This window comes from Polypterus senegalus, chromosome 18 (assembly GCF_016835505.1).
Source record: "Polypterus senegalus isolate Bchr_013 chromosome 18, ASM1683550v1, whole genome shotgun sequence".
Taxonomy (NCBI): domain Eukaryota; kingdom Metazoa; phylum Chordata; class Cladistia; order Polypteriformes; family Polypteridae; genus Polypterus; species Polypterus senegalus.
In genome coordinates this window covers 27,084,238-27,101,617 of record NC_053171.1, presented here as the reverse complement: position 1 = coordinate 27,101,617, position 17,380 = coordinate 27,084,238, and the positions used below count along the sequence as shown (strand labels likewise).

Here is a 17,380-nt window from a genome sequence, read left to right as displayed (position 1 = left end):
ATTTTTAGTGCTTAGAACTGATGTCTCACCACTCTGTGGACCTTGTTTTGAAATCGAGGTGTGATTATATCTGTGGAGTTAACCGCTGTATCTGCTTAGGTTTCCCTCCAAGGACACTGGTTTACTCCTTCATCCCAAGGATATGACTGTTAAGATATGACTCTGAACTGCTCCAGTGTAAATGAGCAAGGGTACATCCTGTCTAATGGGCTCCAGATTTTTGCCTTGTGCCCAGTGTCAGAGTTAGGTTAGGTTGGCCAAGCTTATTAGTGTGCCAACCGACTATTTGGTAGATAACGTGTGCGGCTGGACTCCAACCCACCACCCTTATGATCTGCACCCTAGGCAAATGCCTAATTCACCTTAATGGTGACACCAGCCCTGCTTGTACCCCAGTCCATCCACCATCCATACAACTTTCCATCTTCCTAACCTGTTTATCCAGGGCAGGGTCACAAAGCAGTGCGAACCTATCCTAGAAATCATAAGGGTCAATGCAGGAACATCACCTGGGCAGGATGACAGTCCATCACAAGTGTAATCCTGTTGGAATAATGTGAATGTTGCTTTCCTGACACTTAGTACTGACTGATGATTGTTAATGAAACAAGCTGCGTCCATTTAGGGTTCATACAGTCAGGGGTAGCGATTAGCCCTTTTCTTCTGTTAGATTGTGCAGTCCTTTCAAAGAAAGCCATCTTTATACCAAAGCCTGACAGGAGTAGCAGTTCCTTTCTTTTGCGTGGGCAGAACATGCAAACTCCATTCAGGAAACACCCGGGATGCGAACCCCAGTCTTCTTACTGCACCCTACCCAAATCCTATAATGTGAAAAGCAAATCTGGAAAATAGGCAGTTGGGTGTTTTAGTGTTAAATGATAACTTCGTCCAATTACTGTTCAGATGTTCCATGCACAATTGACATTAAGGCACAAGGAGGCAAAATGCACCAGCCAAGTGTGGCACCTCTCTAGTGTGGCCATGGAAACTTCAAGGAGTAAAGGAGACACAAAGTGTCCTCAAGAAAACCTTTCATTTAATTTATTGTACAATAATTATGAGGAGATTCTTCATCCTGCCATGCAGTCCATGCCACTTAACAGTCTCCCCAGCTCATTGTTAAAACTGGGAACTCCATGCGATGAGTCAGTTTTTCGTAGGAGTGTGCTCCCACCTCACCTACAGTTTTATTGTAAGACGTGAGTCATTAATGGTTCATTACTGCAGGTAAAGATGAGATATTCTGGGAATTGCAGTTTTGTAATATTAATCTTATTATTGCTGAACATCAAGGAAATCAAAGCTCAACTCTGTGAGCTCAGCACTCCATTCTCTCTGTTGGCAACAAGCTGACCGGTGCAGGCGGTGGGCGGCCCACTGGCATGTAGGCAAAGTGGTTGTGTTACTAAGAGGAACTCCAGGCCAGGCATTTAGCAAGGCAGACCGAGTGACTCAGAGGAAAAATTAAGTCTGTATCATTTATCATGGATGTACAATACTGTAGCACAATCCAGAAATCCCGAGAGGAGCTAAATACAGGAGGGCGAGGGAGAGGGGAGAAAAATGAGCACTGTTCAACCTGCCAGCATGTGGATCATCCCTGACAAAAGAACTCTTCCCGTCTCACACGTACGTGTTGTATGAACCTGGAATCCTTCTGTGATTATGACAAATTAAGGTGGCTATCATGGTGTTAGCGCCCCTTCACATCCTCACAAAGTAAAAGAGCTCCGAAAGCTGAAGATCCCTTTTAACAAAACAGCGGAGGTCTTGACACGATGCTCCAGAAGACGTCCCGTTTTCTTGATCTTCATGCCAAACCTGTCAGCCTGTGAGTTTTTGAAAAGGTGCCAGGAGGAACATTTTGGGCCAACCCGAGGCCACAGCAGCGCTGCCTGGGAGGTTTTTTATTAAAGACCTCTGGAGAGGAAGCAGCACAACAGCGGGCCAAGCCCATCTTAAAATGAAGTGAGGGGAAACTTGCTGCCTGTGAGGGCTTCACACGTAATTCCTCTTGGCAGATCAGAAAAAAAAAAAAGAATTATGTTTTTATTTCGAGGAAATTTGTATTTTTCGCATCTTTTGATGCAAAGAAGAAAAGCAGATACCAGCGTCTCACCCAGACACCTAGTGAAGCCTGAGCTTAACGTTACCTTAATTATGTTAGACTAATTGTCAAAGATTGCTCACCATATTCAAAGAGGACAGGATTCTAAATCTGTTTCGCACCTCTCAATCACTCTGTCTTCCAACTCCTAAGTGCCAGATATGATGCTTAGAATTATGTGCCAAAAACCTACAGTTATCTGAAGTTGTAGAGCATGTCATGTAAACCGAGGCAGCACTTGTCAACAGCACTGCACCCCACAGGGAGAAGGAACTCCTCCATCACAACAGTAAGGCAATAAGAAGAGGATACACCACAGCTGGCACGGACCACAAGTTGGACTGACAGCCTCAACAGTAAGGACCACTCACAAAGTGGTGGGGTCCAGGAAATCTGTCAGCTGGGCTTAAGGAGTTTAACTCACAGACTAGACAGATGATCTTCATCAGCAGGACCTAAACAGTGACCAGTGGTGAACAATGCTGTCGTACCACCCTAAGGAGAATTTTTACTGGGGACTGTGGGGACCTGTGCACACCCATTTTAGTTTTTTAAACAGGATCGTTTTTATCCCATATTCTTCATCATGTCATTATAAATTTCCCCTTGGGATTAATAAAGTATCTATCTATCTATCTATCTATCTATCTATCTATCTATCTATTATACAGTGCCTTTCATATCTATCTATCTATCTATCTATCTATCTATCTATCTATCAGATCACCTGTGATGTGCACCTAACATCAAAGGTGCCAGATAACCTCTTAGGTTCATCTCATAAGAAGAAACATCAAAACAAGCTATCCAACTGTTGTCAGGACCTGGACTTTCTTCTTATATAATACGCTACTGTGGCTGTCCATTTGTCTGTCCAGGATTTTAAATCAACTGGAGCTCGCACACCGTTTGACCTATTGACCTGAAATTTAGTACACATATACTACATGATGTCTACTGCCCACATTCGGGGTGATGATTGACCTCCAAGGTTATTCCTCTTTTTATTTTTATTTTATTTTATTGTAGAATCAACCTCGCCTTCACTTCTCCTATCTCTTCATATCTTTAATCATTCTTGAGGCAGATTGTGGCACTTAAGTGAAAAATTAAGAAAAACGTACTAAGTAATTGCAACAAAAAAGCTAACTTAATCAGTTTTAACGTGAAAAGATGCTAACGAAAGAAGAGAAGAAGCGGACCGCTAGGGTGGAGAAGAGAAGAGCTGCTCAGGAAGCAGCAAGCGCATGAACCTCTGAGCAAACGAATGCTAAACGTACAGAGAAAAAAGGATGAAAACTAGAAATGCTCAAGTCAAGTGGATTCACTGCATGTTATCATGCAGTGCGCCATTACTGGTATTTTATATTTTTCAGCTTTACTTGGAATCAAAAAATAATGTATACTTAATTTTGGGGCTTTTAGAGGTTAAGGAATGTAATGGTCAGATTGGTTTACTGATTTAGAACATGTTTGATATGCAGTTCTGCCATGGCACCATTTTGTTTTTATTACAGACTCTGCCATTGTTTGCTGTTTGTGATGCAGGGTTGCCAGGCTTACGCTAGGCAGGACAACCAAGAGGGTGTGAGACCTGACGTCATTACCATAACCATAAAAAGGTCAGTCATCATACACTTCCTGGCAGCCCAAGTTAGTGGATAAAATCAAAACTAAATAAAACCATTGCATCATGGTTGTTTGTCACTAGAAGTACCAGAGCCAACATCATCTGCCATTGTGTTTTTAAAATCTTTAGTTATTTTCCCAGTGTAAATGTCACATTCCTGCACCTCCTTGATGTTTCTTAATTTGCTGCACTGTAAATGCCCTTTGTCAAGCATGCAGGTCAGAGGAGTACCTTCTGGGCTCATCAGAGTTATGTCATACCTCCCTGGGACAAGAGGGGGCGCTGTTGCTAAGTGCATCATCTTCCTTTCTCTACACAGCTATGAGAAGACGACCCAATGAGGGCAACTGACTCTGCTCCTTCTGGTCAAGAGCCCTAGTTGGACTGAGGTGACCGCAGGACAGAGTTTCATCCTACTCAAGAGAGCTGCTGAAAGAATAGCTCTGGTTTGCCTACCAAGGCTATTTTCTTTGAATTTTGAACTCTGCTGTTGGTACTGCAACATGGTGTACTGTCTTTGTGTATAAGATTAGGGAATTAAATTGGATGACCCAGCTGGTGCTCCAAAATTTCATTTTTTCGACTGTTTCATTCCCCCACTCGACAACACCATATTGTTGTAATTCTGAAATTCTGTTCAGAAAATGTGATGGATGATATTGTAACATTTACAACTCAGTGGAGTTCAGGGAGTAAGAATCCCTAGCAAGTCTTTATTCAGGCTTTATGACTGAGTGGAGCACACCTGACACCCTAAACTTTCTGCTACCACACGGCTTTCCCCCCTCCAGCACTGTTAAGAGTGTGAAAGTCGACTTTTCTTTCTGTTGAACTTCTCTGTACACTCCCTCTTCTGCTTCAATGTCATGGCCCTGAAGGACGCCACTCCTTCACTCCTTCTCAACTCTCTTCAGTGTTACTCCCACATGCTGCTTCCACTCACTGTGTTTCTCCTCCTCGGGCTGTTCCACTCTGTCCACTGACTGCCCTTCACAAGTCCCCATCTCTCCTCTCTTTTTTTGCCCACTCCTCGCTCCAGATGGTTCTCTTTCCTACTCCTTCCATGTTTCCAGTCAGCACCTCCTCCTCTCCACCTTCCTCAACTTCACTGACATGTTTCATTAGCATAACACACTGCTCCTTCAGAAAAACACAGTGTCCAGTAGCTGTTCACCCCAAAGTGGTCCTGGGAATCCCCAGCCAGATCATTGCACTATTTTTCTTTGTTTTTTTTACAAAAAGACCCCCTATTACCACCACAGGTGATGCCATTGAACACTGGCACCCAGGTGTGAATCTCTGTCTCTCTCCACATTTGTATAATCACAGGAAAATATCACTAGTAATCACTCATATTTTTCAGTACATGCAATAAAAAGGGATTATAAGATAATCTGAAAACTATCAATGTTTTATTTATTTTCATATTCTAAAAAAAACAAAAGTTTATAAGCTCACCTGAAATTGCTTTGCAATGTTTTCACAGGACTTGGAATACAAAGTACGCTGTGAGCATCTGCCTGACAATTAAAACCTGGACGGAGCAGAACTCTTTAAAATTAAACTGCAACAAAACTGAACTCCTGCAAATTGGGACTAAAATGCAACTTAATAAAATAAGCTCCTTCCCAGTCCATCTTGGCGGTGATCTCATCAGACCTGCCCCTACTGCAAAGAATCTTGGTGTCATTTTTGATTCCTCCCTTTCTTATTCTGCCCACATAAATCACATTAACAGACTTTCATACCTCCACCTCCGTAATGTATCCCGTGTTCATTCCTTCCTCTCCTTTTCTAATGCTGAAAAACTTGTTCAAGCTTTTATCACATCCCGCATCGATTATTGTAACTCGCTGCTGGCAGGTACCCCTTCTAATCTTATATCACAGCTCCAGCTTATTCAAAACTTGGCTGCAAGAGTCCTCACTCGAACCAGCAGCAACGAGCACATCACACCCATCCTGCTCTGTCTTCACTGGCTCCACCGTGTCTTACAGAATCGAATATAAAATCCTACTAATAACCTACAAAGCCTTAAATAACCTCGCGCTAAACTACATCAGTGACCTAATCCATCACTATGTGCCTGCCCGCCCACTAAGGTCCTCCGATTCTGGCAATCTTGTTGTGCCCCCCACTAATCTACACTCCATGGGTGACAGCAGGGCCTTCAGCTGTATAGCGTCCAGACTCTGGAATGACCTGTCGAAATTAATCAGGTCAGCTGACTCCATGAATTCTTTTAAAAAACAACTCAAAACTCATCTGTTCAGGAAGGTGTTTAACTCTACTTGACTTCATTCCCCTTCTCTCAGTTTACCTCTCTGTCGAGATGTTCATGTAACCTGTGTGTGTGTGTGTGCTGGACCATCAATTATGGTGTCTGTTAGGCTTTCTCTGAATTTACTGCCTTAATCTTCTTTATTTATTTGGTTTGTACAATGCTATATACTGTAGACCCTGCCATTCTTTCTTATATTCTGTAAGTGCCTTGAGCATGGGAAAGGCGCTATATAAATAAAATGTATTATTATTATTATTATTATTATTATTTAATGGGAAATGAGAACCTAAAAGGTGGCAATTTGTGGAAGGAGCAATCCGCAATTGAAGTGGCTTGCATTCAGTGAGTCCATAGACACGGTAGAGCCTACAATGTATGCAAATGTAAGGATGAACAGGGGGCTTTCTTTGTGAAAATGGAAGTACAAATGCAACGTGATACTTGGCTATGAATGAGGTGCCTTTAAGAAAAAATTTGGACGTGAGCGTCAGTAGGATTTGCACCCTACGAACCAAGTTACCTGAACTACTCTATAACATTTCAGTAATTATTTACTGCTCTGATGCTGATCTTTCTGGTCATAAAATAGGTAATTACGATAGCAATTTACGAGAAGAATTCAAAATTAATTGCAAAATTACGATACTTGAGGGTTCCTCTAGAGTTCCTCTTTCTCTTGCACGATTTGGCTCAAAAACTAATCAGCCCTTGGTCATCTCATAACAGGCTTAAGTTTCAAGTTTGGTGTTTTTCTCCAGCTGTTTTAGCTCTAGAAGCTGTGAAACATATGCAAACACACACACACCAACGAGATATCGATGTTTTCAGTATCAGGGGACCCAAAAACAATGAGATCTGTTGTAAACCATAGTTTGAAATTTTTAATGAATCTAAAGCTTTCACCGCTCCCCCATAGATGATAGGTTATGGTGAGGGAGGGCACAAAGCAAAAAAATATGTTTTGATCTGTCTCACTGTCCATATTGTATGCTGCGCGTTCAACCCTAGGGACCTCGAATGTTAGGGTGCTTCATTGACCGGGAATGTCTTTACTTCCAAATCTTTACTTCAATCTAGTTTTACCAACAATAGGACCGTCCTCTCATTCTCTTAAGGGAGGGCAGAAAGATAAGATATGGACAGGCCAGCTTCTCAGTGCGCTAGTACCAATCAGACAGAGATGCTGACTATAAGCTTTTGCATAAAAATTATATTCATTTTGCATCAAAACTAATAGCAGCAAATGTAAGTAATACAAAGGATTATACAGCCTGGGTGGGTTCATGCAGTCCTCATTTAATTCAATTAGCATCAGCAAGGACGCAGATGACATTTTCCTAGATGGTCCAGTTTCTTAGTTACCAATTATATATCCTCAATAAAAAAAAATGATAAGAAAAAGATTTCTGGCCAATGAGAGATTCTTGGAAATTGTCCAGCAGCTAAACAGCAGCAGATAGAAAGCTGCATAAAAGTATTTGTTTCAGCTCAGAGGCTCCTTGCAAGTGTCTGTTTTTGCAACTAAACTTTGCTCATACAACTAGTCACGCTACATGACGTCCAGGCTATATCCACACTACTATGTTTTAATTTAAAGATACAGACATTAGTCTCCATTTCTTCGTTGTCCACACTACCTTGGTGTTTTAACCCCTGAAAATGCAGACATTAAAAAAAAAACTCTGCAGAATTATATATTTTTGGAAACTTTAGTGTGGATGAGAAAAAATGTAGAATTTTGAAAATCACGCTTGATTTGTGTTTATTGTGTGGCCCTTCAATGAGTGGATCCTACTCATTATGATGTCTCATTCCCAATTGGTCACCCTTCTTGTTTCAATATAGTAGACATAGAAGAGCTGCTTTCCATGGCACTTGATGTGTTGCCTTCCTGCATGCATCTAAATTACATTTCGTATGGTTGAAAACTCCATAAAAGGCAAATAATTTACTGACTGCTATAGTTCTGTGGTAAACCCCATGAGTGGTGCGGCTGCTAGGGAGTGTTGCAACCCTCCCCAAACCCCAGACACGACTTCAAACACACCTGTGGAACGCTACAATTCCCAGCATACTCTGTGGGTGTCTGAATAGGTACCAATGCCCAGGGGAGCAAATAGTTAGAGTGGAGTACCTCCGTCCCATCATACCATCCAGCCCAGCCGGGACACAAGCATGCTCACTTTCACATGTGCATCACCTGCTGCCCTCCTGGCCAAGGTACGGCATTCTTCACCTTTCTTAATTTTCATGTGATGGGCAGCTTACCTCCTGGCCAGGTAAGGAAGGAACCTCAATCTTTCCCAGCTGGGACACAATACCCACACCTGGCATCCATAATACCAGCACCATAACCATCCCTTCGAAGAGGACGCTTCCTCTTCCTATTATCACCGATGTGTGCATGCCCAGTGTAGGTGAATGGCTACATCATATGTGTTTTTAGTCGTTTTTGTTTAAGAACATCTTTTTTTTAATTAAAACATAGTAGTGTGGATATAGCCTCAGATTCTGTAAATTAAGGCTATGACTAAAAATCCCTAGAAAAAGATGTATTGTGTGAGAGTGCTTTAGCAACATGTCCTAAAAATGGCATAAAATGGTGTGCGTGTGTGTGTAATAAGGTTATCAACAAAAGAGGTCAAAAGCAAAGTGGATCACAGGTGAGACAGAACTTCTCAGAATGTCCGTTGGTCAGATGTGCAACTAAAAATGTCACAGTCTTCAGTACGCGTGACAGTAAACTTGTACTTTAATTTCGATAAAGAGGCCTAGATGCATCCAGTAGTCATTTACTGTTACATTAACAACATTAACATTAATATGATCTTGAAAGCTCCAGTGAAACTTTAGAATGGGAGTAACCCATGGTGCATCTCTTTACTCACTTAGTGGCATATAACAAGACCTTAACAAAGGCTTTGATTGCATTACACAGAGGTGAGCAACTAACATATGCCCTCCAGAGGGCCATTAAAGCCTTTAAAATGTTAACATGTTAGCTACGGCATATAAAACACCGTGTGCATTCAATGAACGACGCTGTATTCATTGGATTCACAAAGTACTCAGACCCCTTGGCTTTCTACATATCTTATTGTGTTGTGCATTTCATTTTAAAGGATACATTTACTATTATTGCCAAACTATCTACATTCATCATCCAATAATAACAAAGTACAAAAACGTTTTCAGAATTTTCATTAAAAATCAAAGACTGAAATCTCTCATTCACGGAGTACTTTTGCAGGAGCCCCCTTTGGCAGCAATTCCGGCTTCCAGTCATCTTATACGGGTTTCCACAAGATTTGCACAACTGGATTTGGGCAGTTGATCCCCTTCTTCCTGGCAGATCTTTTCAAGCTCCATTAGACTGCATGGGAAGAGTCTGTAAGCTGCCATCTTCAGCTCCCCTCACAGATGTTCTATGGGGCAAAGGCTATAGAATTGGCTGGGCCACTCAAGGACCCTCAGAGACTTGTCCTAAATCTTCTCCAGTGTTGTTCATAGAGTTGTATGTTGGTTGTATCATTTTAGTACTGAAAGGCAACCCATTGCTATAGTCTAGGGTCACGTGCTCTCAGAAGCAGGCTTTCTTCAAGTACCTCTCTGTGTTTGTCTACATTCTTCTCTCCCTGAATTCTGGCCAGTTTCTCTGTCCCTACCATTGAGAAGCACCCCCACAGCATGATGCTGCCATCATCATGTTTCACTGTAAGGATGGTATGAGGCAGGTAATGAGCAGGGTCTGGTCTTCACAACATATGGTGCTTGGAGTTCTGCCCAGAGAGTTCAGTTTTTTTTTTTTCTTGTCAGACCAGAGAATCTTTTCTTCATGCTCGCAGAGTATGCTGTTTCACCATTTCCAAGAGGGCCATCATAAGCCTTTTACTCAAGAGTGTTACTGAGATGGTTCTCCTTCCGACATGTCCTCCCATCTCAGCAGAACCATTGGGTTCTTGGTCACCAATCTCACCAAGGCCATGCTTGTGTGGCTACTTAGTTTGGCAGGAAGGGTCCTGGTAGTTTCAGACTTCATCCATTTCACAATTATTGTGGACATGGCATTCCTGGGAACATTCAAAGCTTTAAAATTGGTTTTGTCCCATCGCCCTTATTTATGCCTCACCAGAATTTGATCACAGAGTTCCTTGGACTTCGTGGCTTGATTTTTGTCATTGAATGCACTCCAGAAAGCCATTAATGTGAAAAGTGAGACTGTCAATACACAGCTGTGTGCCATTCTCAGCAATGTCCAATCAATTCAGTGTCCAAAAGGTGGACTCCAATCAAGTTCTAGAAACATCTCAAGGAGAAATAAAGAAAACAGAAGAGTACAATTTGAAGTGCCACAGCAAAAGGTCTAAATACTTATATGAATGAGAGATTTCAGTTTTCAATAAAGTTGTTAACCTTTCTGAAAACACGTTTACACTTTATCATTTTGGGCTATTGAGTGTAGACTGATGGGCATAATTGGCAAATGTATCCATTAAAATTAAATCTACAACACAAAAGAGCGTGCAGAAAGTGATGGGGTCTGAATACTTTCTGACTATGTCAGGTAAGGAATATGGAAGTTTCAAGGTGAGGTAGCTTACTCACCAGTATTGGTGTCAGAGAATGGCAATGCATGTTGATTGACATATGCAAGTAAGAATTTCACTGTAGTCTGTGCACATGACAATAATGACCCTATCAACTGATAAGCCTATAAAACAGAGAGTCATTGGTTGATTGATTAATTGATTGATTGATTGACAAAGATGAAGCACAGATGGGACAAGTCTTCTTAAATCAGAGGTGGACTTTCCCAGTCAAATGCTCTTCAAGGAGGAGCAGGCTTCTCTTCAAAAGGGGATTCCACAGGCGTTACACACATGTGGGTTTAGATAGCAGTTCTCTACGCTTTCATAATCATCACAGCCTTTGAAAAACAATTCACAACAGCAGAATGGTCCACAAGTGAGACTGGATGATCCAGCACACAACCAGTTTTCCCAGCCACTAGATGAGCCAAACAGCAGGATGGCTGTAGAGCTTTTGAATAGCTTGTGTCTAACAGCACTTCACAGGAGTAGTGGGATTAAAACTTTGAACTGAAGTCCTCAACAGAAGAGTCCACCGGTAGAATCGCCTTTTTGTCGTTTTTTTGAGTAGAAAAGGCCCTGGGGTTTTCTACCGTGACATCTTAACTCATTCCTTAATATTCCGACAAGACAGGCATTAATCAGGGAGCCATTTCAAACAGAATTCAGCTCAGGGGGGACCTTGCTTGTGATTAATTAGGTTGGTTTTGGCTCCAGTAAATGCAATTCTGGCATGCCGCGTTCATCTCGACTCAGGCTTTTGTAATTAAAAATAAATTTGCAAGGTTCTAGCTTTCTCATGAACATTCATTACGCAGACAGAGCACAATTTGTGCTGAACAGAAATGTTGTGAAAGAAACTGCTCTCAAACAGGTAAGCTTTCCATTCCACTTCAGCTCCAGCAGGAGACCAAGTGGGGGTGAGGTCAGAGCACAACCCGTGTTGTTCATCACAGCTTGTCACTCAGGGGTAATGTCCTTTAGTCACAAAATCCCACTTATAACTAACTGCATGAGCTTTTTAAAAGCTTTCTTTTTTTTCTTAGTCTACCTCCATCTTTTACCACTCACTCTTTTTACCTAATATGCCAGTAGCTGTATATACCATTGGGAGAGTCTGGGAAGATGTCACCAAATGGCGGAGTACAAACAGAAGGTAGAAGACAGATGAAAACTCCTACGAGAGAGAGAGAGACGGTGGTAACAGGAGAGACCCCACACATGTCAGCATAGAGCAGAATGTGTGCCAAGTGCCGCATTATTTAAACAGACAAGGGCCACCTGCACAGGAAATTGTCAGATGAGTACTGTGAAGGAATATGAAACGATGCTAGAGAGCAAGTGACCCAGCAGATTCCAGGAATGCCTAAACATGATAGAAAGACAGTGAGGTCAGGCAAGATGTTTCAGAATCTGCTGGACACTAGGTTACAGGTTCCTCTTGGACAGACCAAACTGCCTAAACCTAACTATTGTGACAGGAGAAGACTTAAAGCAAGTCTTCTGGGGCAGTTTAACTTAAAGAACAGCAGAGATCTGGGAGGTCTTGGTTAACAGAGCAATGAAAAGATTCATCCATCCATCCATCCATTTGCTGCTGCTTATCCAATGTCCAGGTTGCAGAAGAAACAGTTTGAGCTTCCCTTTTCCCTGCCATCTCCTCCAACACCTCTGGGGGGGTACCAAGGTATTCCTAGGCCAGCTAAGAGATATAATCTCTCCAGCATGTCCTGGCTCTCCCCCAAGGTCTATCCCAAGTTGGACAAGCCCGAAACACCTCCCCAGGCAGGCATCCGGAAGGCATCCTTATCAGGTGCCCAGACTGCCTCAACTGACTCCTTCTGATGTTGTGGAGCAGCGGCTCTACTTTGAGCTACTCCAGAATATCTGAGTTCCTCACCTATCTCTACCGCTGAGCCCAGACACCCTGCGAAGCAAGCTCACTGAGATACTTGAAGCTCTTCCTCTCGAAGGATCACTTCGTGCCGAACACAAAACAGGCAATGTACCCTTTACAGGTTGAGAACCATGACCTCAGACTTGGAAGAGCTGATCTTCACCCTGGTGCTTCACCATGGGCTGCAATCCACCCCAGTGCAAGTCTGAGGTCACAACCAGATGAAGCCAGGAGGACCACTTCATCTTCAAAAAGCAGAAGTGTAATCTTGAGGTCACCAAACTGGACACCCTCCACTCCTTGGCTCCACCCCTAATTATCTTAGGAGGCTCAATATGTTGTCCAGGGCAGTCACTACTGGTAGGATAACCCAAGGCAAAACTAGTCCAAGAAAGGGAGCAGACTAACCCTTATGGAAAGTTTTATCAAGGACTCAGTAACAACGTCTGGAAAAGGGAAACCAGGGTCCCGCCAGTTTTTTGGCAGACTGATAATGCTGAAGCGGACACTAGGGACATTAAATGTGACATCTGTAGCGGATTATGAACCTGAGCTTGTGTGGGAGGTAGGGAAGTGCTGTCTAGATATAGTTGGGCTCACCTCAATGCACAACATGGGCTCTGGAACCAAACTCCTAGAGAAAGGCTGGACTTTTATCTACTCTGGTGTTGCCCAGGGTGAGAGGTATCGAGTAGATGTGGGCTTACTCATGGCTCCTTGGTTTTGTGTGCGTGTTGGAGTTTAATCCGGTGGATGAGAGGGTCACCTCCCTGTGACTTTGTGTTGGGTGAAGGGTCCTGAGCATCATCAGTGTTTATGTGCTAATTTGGCAATGTCAACAGCACGTCCTCTGGCTTCAACTTTTCTTATACTTCTCATTACACTGGAAGAGATGGTGGGATAGGTATGCCCGTCTCCAAGAACTGGAAATTCATGCCCCCGGGTAATCCGTGCAGCAATGTTATCTTCAAGTACCATGCAATCATATGTCTCCTCTTTTATTAACATACACATTTTTGTTCTCTATTGCCTTCCAGTTCTGCTAAAGAATTCCTCAATGAGTTGGTCGTGCTGCTCTCCTCCAGCCCAAGTGACGGCAACCCACTTCTGATCCATGGAAATCCATAACACACCTAGACACTTCACCTGCTACAGATTTCATCACTTTTTTTTCCACTTTCAAGAAGTGATAGCTTCACACCCTAACAACTCACACAGCTGGTAAACTGCTGGGCTTTGTTCTCTCATGGAACTGCACCCCCACAAACACAACTGTTAGCCCACTACACAAATCAGACTATTTTTTTCATTCAGTTATCTCTCCTTCTTCCATCTTCTCCCACTGGTATTCCTCCTGTTGTGTCCTTCTTGGCATCTCCTCTGCTCCCTCTCTCCCACCCATTTCTCTTTCCTAGTCTCCCCTGTCCTGTCTCTTTCTTACCACTTCTCTTCACTTGATACTGATGCTGCCACTGACATGCTGTACTCAATAGGTGCTCATTCTTTGACAATCTCTGTCCTTTTTTTTCCAGGGCTGCAAACAAAAGACCCTCTTGCACATGGCTCTCCAAAGCTTTACACAGTCTACACACCAATCTAGTTGGGACACCTGAAGGGAAATGCTAATCTAGATAAGTATGAATCTCTTTTATCCTCCTTCCCTTCTGCCACTATCAATGCTGTTTCTTCCAGAACGGGATTATCACAATAACTGATACTCATAGCTTGTTCTTTGCTTTATCCTCTCTTCTCAACCCTCTATCACTTCCACCTCCAACCTCCTTGACTGCTGATGATTTTATGAACAATTTTCACAAAACGCCGGCTACCATCAGTGGTCAGTTCTCATCAACCCTGCTAATTTTTCTGTTCCCTCCTAAGAAAGCACAAACCGTCTCCACTTTCTCCTCACTCTCAACCCTTGATGTTTCCAACCTTGTCTCTAGTTGCTAAATTACTTGTCCATTTGACCCTATCCCATCACATCCCCCACAAGCTATCTAACCCTCATTCTTTTCTGTATCATCAACACCTCATTCCACACAGGCACTTTTCCCACTATGTTGAAACAGGCTAAAATAACGCCACTTCTCAAAAGGCCCACTCTTGACCCATCTCAAACCAGTCTCTTTTCTCACCATTTTATCCAGAACTTAAGAACATGCTGCCTTTTACCTTGTCTGTTCTTTCTTCCTGCATTATACATTGATGGATCCTAACCAGCCCAATTTCAAGAAGGGCCATTCCACTGAGGTGTCCGTGTTGACTGCTCTTGACATGCTACACCTAAATGGAGCTACTTGCAGTGTCATCTTTCCTCACCCCCACCTTGAGTTTTCTACTGTTTTGGGCACAGTTGAATATCAGAACTTCGTTGGCACACGCTCCAACCTTGGCATCACTGGGTCTAATCTCAAGTAGTTTGAATCCTAGCTCTCAAGCAGATTCTACCATGTGTCCTGAGGAGAATACATGTTAAACTTGCATCAGGTGCTCCAAGGGTCAGTTCTGGGTCCTCTCCTCTTTTCTTTGTACACAACCTCACTAGGCTCTGTCATCCACTCCTATGGATTCTCATGTCAGTGCTATCCCAATAGTACACAGCTGTGCCTGTTGTTCTCTCCAGAGGGCCAAAGAGTCTAAACTAGAATCTCTATATGTGTCACTGACTCTCAACTGAGATGAAGGAATACCATCTGTAGCTCAGCTTGGCAATGATGATACTGCCTGTTATCCCAGCCAGTCTATTCAATATACTGTTTCTTTAAAGGACAGTTCATTAACACTAACACCTGCCAAGTCAGTACACAACCTTGGTGTGATGGTCATTGACCACCTATCCTTTAATGACCATATTTCAACAGTTTTTTAGATTCACGCTGTGTAGCATCCACAGATCAGGCAGTATCTGACAGAGTATGAAGCATAACCTCCAGTCTGGGCATTGGTCTTGTCACTTCTGGACTCTTTACCAGTAGGGGTACCTGCATGCCTTTCCAAATGACTGCAGATAATTCAAAATGTAGACATGTCTTGTGTTCAACCAACTGATATGAGCTCATGTTATTCTTCATTTCTGGTCACTACACTGGCTTCCTGAAGCAGCACACATTTTCAGATTCTTCATGCTTGTCTACAGAGTAGTTATTTGGTCACCACCAATGTACAGTATATGGAGGCATTCATGGGGCCCTGTGCTTCTTCTCATCCACTCAGATCTGCTAATGAACGGCGTTTGATGATACCACCTCGCGTGGCATCAAATCTCAACCCAGCATCTTTACATGGTGGAATGAGCTGCCTACCTCCATCCGAAATGCTGACTCCCTCACTGTGTTTAAGAAGATTCTGAAGACTCTCTAGTCCTGCGAATATCTGTCTAATTGATAGTGGCTTTGATGCAAGTTCATAGTAGCTAAGCATAAATTAACTAGTCATGTGTAGTTCTGTTTGGTTTAGCGTTCTTTACTCATGATGATCAAGTCTGTATCATTGACTTGTAACACTTGATTTTGTAAAATAAAAAGGCTACTAAAGGCTATGTCACATAAGGTGACTTTCCCAGCAATTTTCAGTTGTAGCCTTCATTTTGTCACGGGCGGCTGGGGGTGGAGCCCGAAAGGATCGGAGGAGGGCTGGTGCCTCCTCCCGACCACGAGGGGGCGACCGCCTTGGTTTTGTTGGTGGCCTCGGGTAAGGGGCTTGGAAGCCCTGTAGGGGTCCGTGGCCACCGCCAGGGGATGCCCCAATGCCTTGGGAACCCTGGACCCCAGTACTTCCACCACACCAGGGAGTACTGGGGGGCAGAAGTCAGGGGACACCCGGAGGGCTTCCGGGTGCGCAGCCGGCACTTCCGCCACACTGGGGTGTGTCTGCGGAGGAATGCCGGGAAGCAGCTGGAGCCCATCCGGGGTGTGATAAAAGGGCCGCCTCCCTTCATTCGAGAGCGGAAGTCGGGTGGAAGAAGGACGGCGCTGGAGAGAGGACTGGAGGCGGCCAGACGAAGAGGCATTTGGTGACTGTGAGGCCTGGACTTTGGGGAAATTACATTTACTGTAAATATTGTAAATAATAAACGTGTGTTGGGCGAACTACGATGTCCGTCTGTCTGTGTCCGGGTCCCGTTCACAATTTACACAATCTTAGTGAGTCAGAGGCAGTTGGTGGTGCACTCTTGTGAAGCCAGTTGCATACTGTGACATGGTCAGTGACTCAATCCAAGTAATCTGCAACTCGCTCCGATAAAATCTTTATTCACAGAGGTGGGCTCTGTGTGCATGAGAGCAGACAACCAATGAATGCTCATTCTGATGTTCAATGCATATAATGCAGCGACGAGGATTTAAGGAACGTGTGTGTTTTGGACCAGTAAAGAGGGAAACAAGTCTTTCTCCCCCAATACAAATGCTTATTCTAAAATGTTATTGATTAGATCCTGCCAGGTTTTTACATTTCGAACAGGTCCTCTAAAAGGGAATTAGATTTTTTTCCAATTTCAAATGTCTATATATATAAAATCATAAGCCTAAAAGTGAAACTGTGACATTTTTATGTCACATTTTAAATCTGGCTTATTTTAAAACCTACATATATATGTTTGGTATCATTCTTTTCAGAATTTATTGAACGTTAATTTGATGTTGTTAGATTTTCAGATTCCTATTCTGTTTTAAAATTAGAACCTAAAAAAATATCAAGAACTCATGTCCCTCAAGACGAGAATTTGTGCAAAGACATTTAACCATGCCTGGGGCTGGAAACAAAAGATAAAGAGTAGGACAGCTGCTGTACCAGCTTTTAAATGTTCAAAGCACTGTGCGAGATGCAGATCACGTGACACAGCAGCAGCAGCAAACTATTAAAGGTAAAAAAA

General features: G+C 43.0%; 1 long non-coding RNA gene across 4 annotated transcripts in view; it reads left to right on the top strand.

Moving 5' to 3' along the window:
* Window positions 1–16,131, top strand: part of LOC120518461 — a 104,457-nt gene extending 88,326 nt beyond the window's left edge. The window contains exons 2-5 of one of the 4 annotated variants that reach the window (XR_005631237.1): window positions 3,656–3,729; window positions 4,057–4,126; window positions 13,545–13,728; window positions 14,040–16,131. This is a non-coding gene — a long non-coding RNA (uncharacterized LOC120518461). Of the gene's footprint in view, window positions 1–3,624; window positions 3,730–4,056; window positions 4,127–13,544; window positions 13,729–14,039 lie in introns of all 4 variants that reach the window. The other 3 variants (XR_005631234.1, XR_005631235.1, XR_005631236.1) reach the window with 3 other exon arrangements.
* Window positions 16,132–17,380: the final 1,249 nt, after the last annotated feature.